Source organism: Sinocyclocheilus rhinocerous, unplaced genomic scaffold (genome assembly GCF_001515625.1).
Source record: "Sinocyclocheilus rhinocerous isolate Xijiao unplaced genomic scaffold, SAMN03320098_v1.1 scaffold62, whole genome shotgun sequence".
Taxonomy (NCBI): Eukaryota; Metazoa; Chordata; class Actinopteri; order Cypriniformes; family Cyprinidae; genus Sinocyclocheilus; species Sinocyclocheilus rhinocerous.
In genome coordinates, this window is record NW_015656585.1 from 3,267,038 (window position 1) to 3,276,561 (window position 9,524).

Below are 9,524 nucleotides of genomic sequence, written 5' to 3' on the forward strand. Positions count from 1 at the left end.
GATTCAAACGCGAGTTTTGAGCAGTGTAGAGTAGCACTTGTTGTTTGTCATTTCTCCAATCACAAATGCAGACATGGTTTTATGTTTACGTGGCGCGATGCAACGCAACGCGTAAAAAGACAGTATAAGTCATTATAATCCATAATTATATCCCCACTGAATGCAACAAATGCCTAGTTTATAATAGATTTTAATGTTTTTGTCTGGTCGCTCCGGGACACAGAATCACAGTATGGTAAGGGGCATAACATTTCCGTCACACGCTTGAGGTATTCGGCCAATGCATAAACACATTTCATTACACCAAATACACAAAATAATGTTCTTTTTAGCAGCATCATATGACCCCTTTAAGTTCTTTCCCATCCTTTTTAAGTCCTTTCTATTCTTTTTCATTACATTATAATATGTAGTCACACCCGGCCAGGACATATTTTAATTTTAAATTTTACTTTATAAACTCTGAATGTGCATACTTGGAAAGCTGACTAGCAAAGTTTGCAAATATAAGAGAAAAAAAAAAACACTAGAAAAAAATAGCAGTTAGTGCTAGCATGCATGCTATCAGTACACTATACCTGAATATCAGCAGCACACAGGCAATGCCCGGCTGTTTTATGCATACTCTGTGGTCCGTCCTCTCTTGTGCCTTGCTGTGGTGTGATTAGTGTTGGCCCTGAGGAACAAATGAAGTCTGGCGCCTGCGTTTGCATGATTACAGTTGGCCGTGGCACAAAGGGAAGAGCCCACGAGGACAATAGATGTCAGTTTACAGCATGCCAGCCCATGCTTCTGCTGTGTATCAAACGTCCTGTATCGCTGTGTTTTATGTGACATGTTTGAATGCATATGGTGTCGTAAAATTAAATCTGTATTGGGTGCTGTTCAAGCGCATTTCAATATAACAAAACAAGATATGGCATGTAAAAATATACATTCATGCATGTCACTGCATGATTTAGGTCTTATTAATAGCATAAATATTTTAAATTTGAGAAGTAATTTGATTCACTGAACAATCCCTACCTCCTACAAAAAGTCTCTTATATAACCTGTCTTTTAATGCTTTTCTATTTTTGTCTCATTTTCAAAAAGCTAGTTAGCCATTCACAACTACAGATGATGAAGCATTTTTGCTTTCATTAAATATCCAAGCATCTTCAAGTAGAGCTCAGAACAAAGAATATGCGCATGGTAATGCCATGCAAATGTATGCAGATTTCAAGCAGCAAGGGGGAGGAGTTGAGAGGGAAAGCAGAGGAGAGGCTGTAGCGGAGGTTCACTGCAAATACACTGAACGTTACATATATATATTCTCGGGGTACATTGTTTTAAAAATTCCGGCGGAATGTCGGATTTCAGATTAAAAGACATTAAAAAGTCATGCATATTAATTTAAATCCTTTGCATACATCCTACGACCTCGTATTATACAATCTACATACGTTTTGCTCATTGCTGCCTCCTTTATCACTTCCTTTGACATTTTTGACTGTGTATCATAGTCTTTTTTTCACCACAATGCTTTAGAAGTGATATAATATCACTGTTGCATTTTCAGAATGATATATTTAAATATAAAATATATCAATGAAATAAGAAGTGTAATACTTAGAGGTGTTAAATAACAAAACCCAAGACAATTTATTGCTAGGCTAAAAATAGAGGTATAGAGATTTCATTAAAGAAATTAATAATAGATAAATAATTTCTTCCCCTTAAAATCTAGGTAGTGAATTTCAAACATTTTTTTCAGCCTAATAAAATTTTGGGTTAAAAAAAAAAGAGGTCAGTGCTTTAGTTTGATCAGAATATGACATTTATAAGTGTCTTGTTGGCTTTTCATTATTCCTAAAGAGAAATATTGCAAATATAAAAGCCCCTCCCCATTAACAGTCTGAAAATGGGACTTGATGAAGTAAACACTCACATGACTGTAATATTAGTTTAGCCACTGAGCACCTTTAGAAAATATATCATTAAAAAATTATATATAATTCAATATGTTGATTTATTTTCTTTCTTTCTTTCTACTCCATTTTTGGATCGCATGCACACTTTTGTGTGTGCTTTTCTTTAGACGTGCGACAACCTAGCCTGGGCATAATTTGCAAGGCATGTGTAGAGCATTAATACAATTTCTAAATGTGTGTGATTGGGTGTGGTTGTCTGTATGCATGTGTTTACCACTTCTTCCATTTCCGAAAAGATCAGTGATTTGTGTGCACCGGCACATGAAAGACTGTTAAAATAATGGCCATCCCCAGACAGGAGACACAATACTGCGTTAGTCTGTGGCACACACATGTCTGGGCCTCTCCTCAGACACAATATGGCGAATGGAAAGAGAGAGAGAGGAGGGGGGTGTGAAAGCACAGACAGACACTCAGAATAATGCATAATGATGTTAACATTCCTGCATGTCTAATAGAGCAGGACCCAGCCACAGAGAGATGCACCAAGTCAGACGAACACACGCTTTGTGTGTGTGTGTGTGTGTGTGTGTGTGTGTCTGTGTGTGTGTGTGTGCCCATGCACTCAGCATCCTGAGATACATTAATTTAGACTCTTTATGCACGGGTGTGTTTGAATCTTTTCTTTGAGGTTATGACAGCGAGCGCTGGCCCAACAGCTTCAAACCGTTGCACATCTTAGAAACACACTTTCACATATGTCATGTGCGAGGACGCAAATAGGCACTGATTTTTTAACATAGCCAAAATGCTTTTGTAATATTTAGTTATTTTGCACTATAGCTGTGGTTTAGCAAAGATATATTGTGCTAGGTTGTGTCTAAGAATTGGAAAAGAAGACTGTGTGTGTGTGTGCAGGAAGAGTCGCAATGACAGTATGGCTCCGTCCATCATGCATACGCATACACGAAAAAATAAATACAAGCAGCCACAAAGCAACTCTCCTTCCCCATTTCAATACGCTCTCGTTCTCTGACATGGACGGCTGTATCATTTTAATTGGGAGCTTAGACTGAGGTGAGATTGCCCCGTTTCTATTTATTTCATTTTGCTAACCTCACATCAGGCAGAACCGCACCAATGGGACCAACTGAATTGGATATGAAAATAGACAGGACGCATTTGTCGAGGGAGAAAAAGAGTGAGAGAGAGACAGCCGTCGTCTCCAGAGGAAGGCGCGCGAGGACGGAAAAGCTCATTTTCTGTGGCCACCCAGTGCCGTCTGCATTGCAGATCGGTGAAAATCCTTGCGAATATGATGGCGAGGCTCGGGAGAGGGTTTATGTTATCTGTGCCTTTGTTACGCTTTGTTTTTTTCTTTCTTTCCTTCCATATTTTTTCCTCTGTGGTCGCCATAAAATGTCAAGTTAATTTCCTGGGTGGTGTGAGCGACGCCTCGCCATGCACCATGTGTGTGACATGATGTGTGTGTGGTAGCTTGTGGGGGAAGAGGTTTGCAAGGAGGAGCTCATGCAATGTGCCACGTTACATGCAGGTGTGTGTGTGTGTTTCGCTCAAATTTTGTTACTATATACAGTATGTGTGTGGGGGGTGGGGGTGGGGGGTATGCCTGCATATTGTGCGAGCGAACAATTTCTGTTTCTGTGTGTGTGTGTGTGTGTGTGTGTAAATTAGCCGTCGCTGCTACACTGCGTTAGTGGGAGTTCCAGCACTTCATTTGAATGCGACACATTGTGAAGGATTATGGGTTGATGATTTTCCAAGAGGATTCAGACCTGAACCGTATTATAGGGTTCACAGACATCTCTCAGCAAAATTAAACTCCTACACCTAAATAAAACTAGTCTGCCTGAGTGTGTGTGTGTGTGTGTGATTGAGATATATGTTCAGTCTATATAGCGCATATGTATGTAGTCATATGTCACCATTTCTTAATATATATTTATTTAAGTGCACCGCAGCGAACTGTAATTTCCGGGAAATATGATATTGCTTACTTTGGGAAATAAAATAGAAAACTTATGTTTTCAAATGTTTTTAATGTAAAATGACTAGTTGTAGTCTTTATATTCAACTGAAGTAGGTGTGTGATTAATAGCGAAGATTGCCAGTGATTTGACAAGCAAAAGTATAGTGAACACACAATCCATTTTCACTGGATCCACATGGTTTTAGGTAAAAGGCTCCAAGGATGGTTATTAGTGTGGGATTTTGTGTCTATCATTTTGCTTTTTTCTGTGTGACGTGTGAATATAACTGTATATGCATTGTATATGTTTTTTCCCTCTCTATTCCTCACAAACTGATTATCCTTGAGACTCACTCTGTCACACAAACCATTTCAAAATTGTGTGATTTCCATACAGAACGGCCTTGATGTACAGAGCACAAGCACTCTGGCAAATCTTCATGATCCATTAAAGTCTCCTCTTGTTCTTGCTCTCGGTGATGTTGTTCGTATCCATGATACCGTATGGCCACGGCCGAGGTGTGTTGATCGGGGAATTCAAATGCGCGAATATGCGGCGTAGGTGTGTGTATTCAAGAACGTATTCTGATAGACCTGAAAAATTTTGAAATGTGGAGGAAGGGATTAGGCATTTGTCACTCTCGCTTATGCTGATCTGTGCTTCTGCCCTACAAATGTCACATCCCATAAGTCGGAAAAATCTCACCAGCCCTGCCTAATTGCACATATTCATGATGGCACTTTGCATATCGCTTGTAGTGGATTGGGTAGCAGTGTGAGAGAGATATATGATGGTAAACGGGAGGGTGACTTCACCAATGACAGTAAGACGGTAAGGTGGGACCTCCACACCTTTTCGTAATGCCATTTAACTGCTATGAATCCAATTTCAGTATACAGATGTTGTTATTTTATGACCCTACAAATTCATAACATTTTATTTAATAACAAAATTGGCATTAATAACATTAGTAATACTAATAATAGTAATAATAATACAAAAATATATTATTTTATTATACCACTATTATATTATTTTATTACTTTATTATACACAAACTATTATTATTGTTGTTGTTACTGTTGATTTATTTTTATTTTCCTTATTTGTATAACTGCCTCAACAGCCTTTGCATTTTAATGATGAAACAAATAAAAAACAAGGGAATGAGTGTGCTTACTAAGGCAAAAATGGTACAGATATGTGAGGAGTCTGTGTGTGTGTGTGAGTGGATGTGTGTGATCGTGCTACAAATAGGTATAGAAGATCATGGATGCTGTAAAACCAAATGAACAGGAGACAGGAAGCAGAACCGAGAGTCCCTCATCTCTAATGGCTGAATGTGAAAAGTAGTTTTGAGTGGGGTGTACAGAGTGCTATCAGGAGCCGTCCGATTAATTAACGAGCACAGTGAGGACTTTCGCTACTGCTTGGGTAAACAGCTATTGTTCTTGGTCCTGAGGTTCCCAAACACGGGGGTAACAATGATGATATTGTCCCTTTACCCCTCATTAGGGGCAGTGTGAGGGGAAACTTGGAGGAGCGATATGTGTGTGTGTTTGCAGTCACTCTCCCATGATCCCATTACTGCTTACTGGTCCTGGCTCCTATCACATCTTTTGTGCCAGATGCAGAGAGAGAAAGAGAGCAAGCCTGTCATAGCATCTTCACATCAAAACCTGAGAGGAAGGGGGACGCGGAGAGGAAACGAAAGAAAGAGCATGTTGTGTTTGGACTTCATTAGCATAGAGGAAGAGGTGCACAATGGAGGACTTTACATCCTTGTTAGTGAGAAGCAATCAATTAACAGGGCCAGACCGACCCTGGCAGAGCAATGTGGGGTCTTTGAGTGAAATTTCTCTCTGCCTGATAAATAAATGTCATTAAAAAAAAAAAAATGAATGTGTCACTGCATTCAAATGCTTGATTGGACTCTCAGCAGCAAGTGACAGGGTTTTCCCATTGTGTGTGAGCTTGTTTGTGTGTGTGTGTGTGTGTGTGTGTGTGTGTGAGGGAGAGAGAGACAGAGAGAGGTAGAAAGTCCATACATGATTGTCAAAGGCACAAAATATACCTTAGTGTAAATACACCTTAGTGAAAACATAGCTTAGTGTAAAGGAAGTGTATAGAAACACAAAGACAGATTTGTCTGTCATCAAACCCTCTCAGAGCTTGTTTTGATGTTATTTTCTCTTCCTCTCTCTACTCTATTTACTTCATATCAAATATATCTGATACCTGGAATTTCATAACCGTCTGTGGATTTGTTAAATCACATGTCACATATTAGAAGTAACACACAAGAATGCCCTCGAAATTGTGAAGGCACCCAATGCCCCGTTTCAGCTCCTGGCGGTGATGGCTTTTACAAAATAAAAGTTGCAGAAAGGTCTGCAGCAGACATTGACAATTGCATATAAAATTGTAGATCCCACCACTCCACCCCAACAAACAAATCCTCATCTGTGACTCTTATTCACCGTTATCCCAGACTCCTCTGATGTTTTTCTCCACCTGGGAAATTGTCCTGATAATGGCTGCAATCTGTATCCAAAAGGCAGGGGACATTTCCTCTCCGGCAACCTGCCATGACTTCTGTCTAGAATCTCTAATTGAGCGGCATCAGTCAATTCATCGCTGTGATGTAAAATTATTTGTGAAACTGATGACTTTTTCGATGAAAATTGTAAAGCTTAAATAATATATTTTAAGGATTGTGTAATAATTGCATTTAAAGTTTGAAATGTGTTTTAAAACAAAAATTTAAATTTACTTTTGGCGATATAAATTTTAAAACGTATTATTAATATGATTCTTATTATTGCTCTCATCAATAGTGATGTCAGTCAAATATTGCACACACTGAACAAATGAATACCAAAAAAATGAACAGATTTGTCAGCGCTGTTTTATTCTTTTTTTCTTAAATGTGAATATGGTGGTGTTGTTTATTTATAATATTTCAGTGTGTGAGTAATGCAGCCTTGTGATTTCTTGCTGATTTGGTCTGCCATCCCTAAATGCTTCAAGAATATCGCTTTTGATTGGCTCAGGGTTTACGTGCCAAAACGGCATAATGTTCAGCGGGGCACAAATCTTCATCTTTGCATTTCTCATTTTCCCCTTCTCACAGACTTCTCGTCTTCTCGTTTTGAGACATCACAGGCAAATATTATTCACTGATTTTTATCTAAAGCCACGCACAACTACGTCCGCCACTACCGTAGGCACCGCAATCCCAGCAAACTCGTCAAGACGACAAGGACATATTCTAAATTTAAGGCCTTCATTTCAAACCTCTTTATTTTCTCCAAATCATCACATGCGAGTTGTATCCAAATCGAAGACTTGCGGATTTATCGCCGAGGCATCTGCTGTTAAGCTGATGGTCCCTGCCTACTCGTCCCTCAAATGTCTATCAAATACCACACACACACCCCTGCATTTTCTAAAATGCCAGGTGCTTCCTCCGAACCCTCCTCTTCTGCTCCTTCCTGCACTTGTTCGGCATAACCGTTGTGTTTTAAAAGGAAGCCCAGGTACATTATCGTCCCTTTTATTCAATTCTAATACAGAGTGTGTCCGTCGCAGTGTCCTCCGATCTGCAAATCCGCACCCAGGGTCTTTGTGGCAGCCTCATTTGCATAGAGACTGCCGTTCGCTTGGCTCTCCGTTAATGGCACATTACCGTGACAACAGCATGTTGTAAGCAAGGGAATAATTAATGACGACCCGGTGACATGGGTACTCACAGCAGAAGCGGGCAGCAGTGCTCGGGTGGTATTCTTTAGAAAGCATTAGCCAACATTAGGCAGAAATGCAAAGCGCCTTGATGTGTAGAGAGGAACAAAGGGATACGGAAAGAAAGAAAGCACATAAATGTGTGAGGATGGATGGATGGATGGGCGTGGGCACAGTCACGTCTGAGGATGTAGGGCTTCCGTATATTCTGAAAGTCAGCACCGGCAAGAAAGGAAAGATCTGAATACGATTGACACTCTAATAGAGGTGGTTTGTATTGCAGCTAGGGCAATGCACACGCTTTGTGTGTGTGTGTGTGTGTGTGTGTGTCTGTGTTTTGATGGGAGGGTGCTTGAACATGCTCCAAGTTGAAAGTTGAAATCTTCAATATTTAATACAGTGAGAGAGAAAGAGGGTGTGTGTGTGTGTGTGTGCGGGCACGGGTGCGGCTGTAATGATTATTTGTGACAGAAGACTGTGTGTGTGGGATCAGTCAGCTGAATGTAGGGCAATGTCAGAAAGCCTTTCTGCCTTCTGTGGGTGTTGCTGAGAAGTGAAAGGGCGGGGGGTGCGTGCAGCCCCTCTCTTCAACTGAGGAATACCCCGTGTCAGTGCACTTTTCCCTCTTTTCGTTTCATCTCGGTGGTTGTTATTTGAGAAAATGGCACGTGCTGTGATAAAATATGAGATCTCTTGCATTGCTTCAATGCAACATTCAAATGCGCTTTTACAAAAAATAAGACAAATACATTAGCAACTATCTCTCATTCACAGGGCATGTTGCAATACTTCTAATAGTCCAAATCTAATAATAGCTGTTGGCAGGGTCCAATAATAAGCCACCAAGTGCCAAATACAAGTATTAATTGACTTTAGCACATAAATAGAACACTTGCCGGTGGCTGGTAACTGTAAAGAAATGCAATGTATAATGTATGGTTTAAGGCATATATACACTACCGTTCAAAAGTGCAACAAGACTTTTTTTCTAAGAAATGAAATCTTTTATTTAGTAAGGATGCATTAAATTGATCAAAAGTGACAGTAGAAACATTGTCACGAAAATAAATAAATGCTGTTGTTTTAAAGGAATAATAAAAATAATTTTAAATGTCATGAATTGCAAAAAATATTAGGCATTTAATATAAGCAACTGTGAAATATGAAAATACTCAAATTAAATTTTAACTGTTTTCAAAATTCGATAATAATAAGAAATGTTACTTGAGCATCAAATCAGCATAATGATTTCTGAAGGGTCATGTAACTGAAAATTTGGCTTTGCCATCACAGGAATAAGTTACATTTTAAAATATAATAAAATAGAAAACAGTTATTTTAAATTAATAACAGATTTAACATAACAGACGTCTTTCGAAAACATTCAAAAATCTTTCTAACCCCAAAATTGAACGTAGTGTATATAATAAATTACTATAATAATTGTAACAGAAAAAAATATGTAAAATGCAGTTGTCACGAATCCGGTCCGTGGCCTTCCGGCCGATTGCCACTAGAGGTCATTCTACCATTACATTGACTCTCACACTACACAGACTGTTACATGTCACTCCGGACTACAGTTCCCATCATCCATTGCACTAACACAGCTGAATTCACTGATCACACAGCCGTCACATTTCGCACGCTCACCTGAGAGCCATCACACACACTATTTAACACTCTCTCAGTTCCTGTTCAGATCGCCGTGTATTGTTCTGCGTTTATCACTCATCTAGCGATAGCTGCATGTTTTTGGACTTTGCTTTGTTGACTGTTGGCTCTATATTCACTGTGGGTATCGCGGAGGAACGCGACCCTGCACTCACTCGTGTAATGGCCCCCGCACTAGATTACGCTCACAAAATGGCGGACACAA

At 39.5% G+C, this 9,524-nt stretch overlaps 1 long non-coding RNA gene across 4 annotated transcripts in view; it reads left to right on the forward strand.

The window, feature by feature from the left end:
• Window positions 1-9,524, forward strand: part of LOC107720187 (uncharacterized) — a 47,236-nt gene that overhangs the window by 23,814 nt on the left and 13,898 nt on the right. The gene's annotated exons all lie outside the window — the stretch shown is intronic.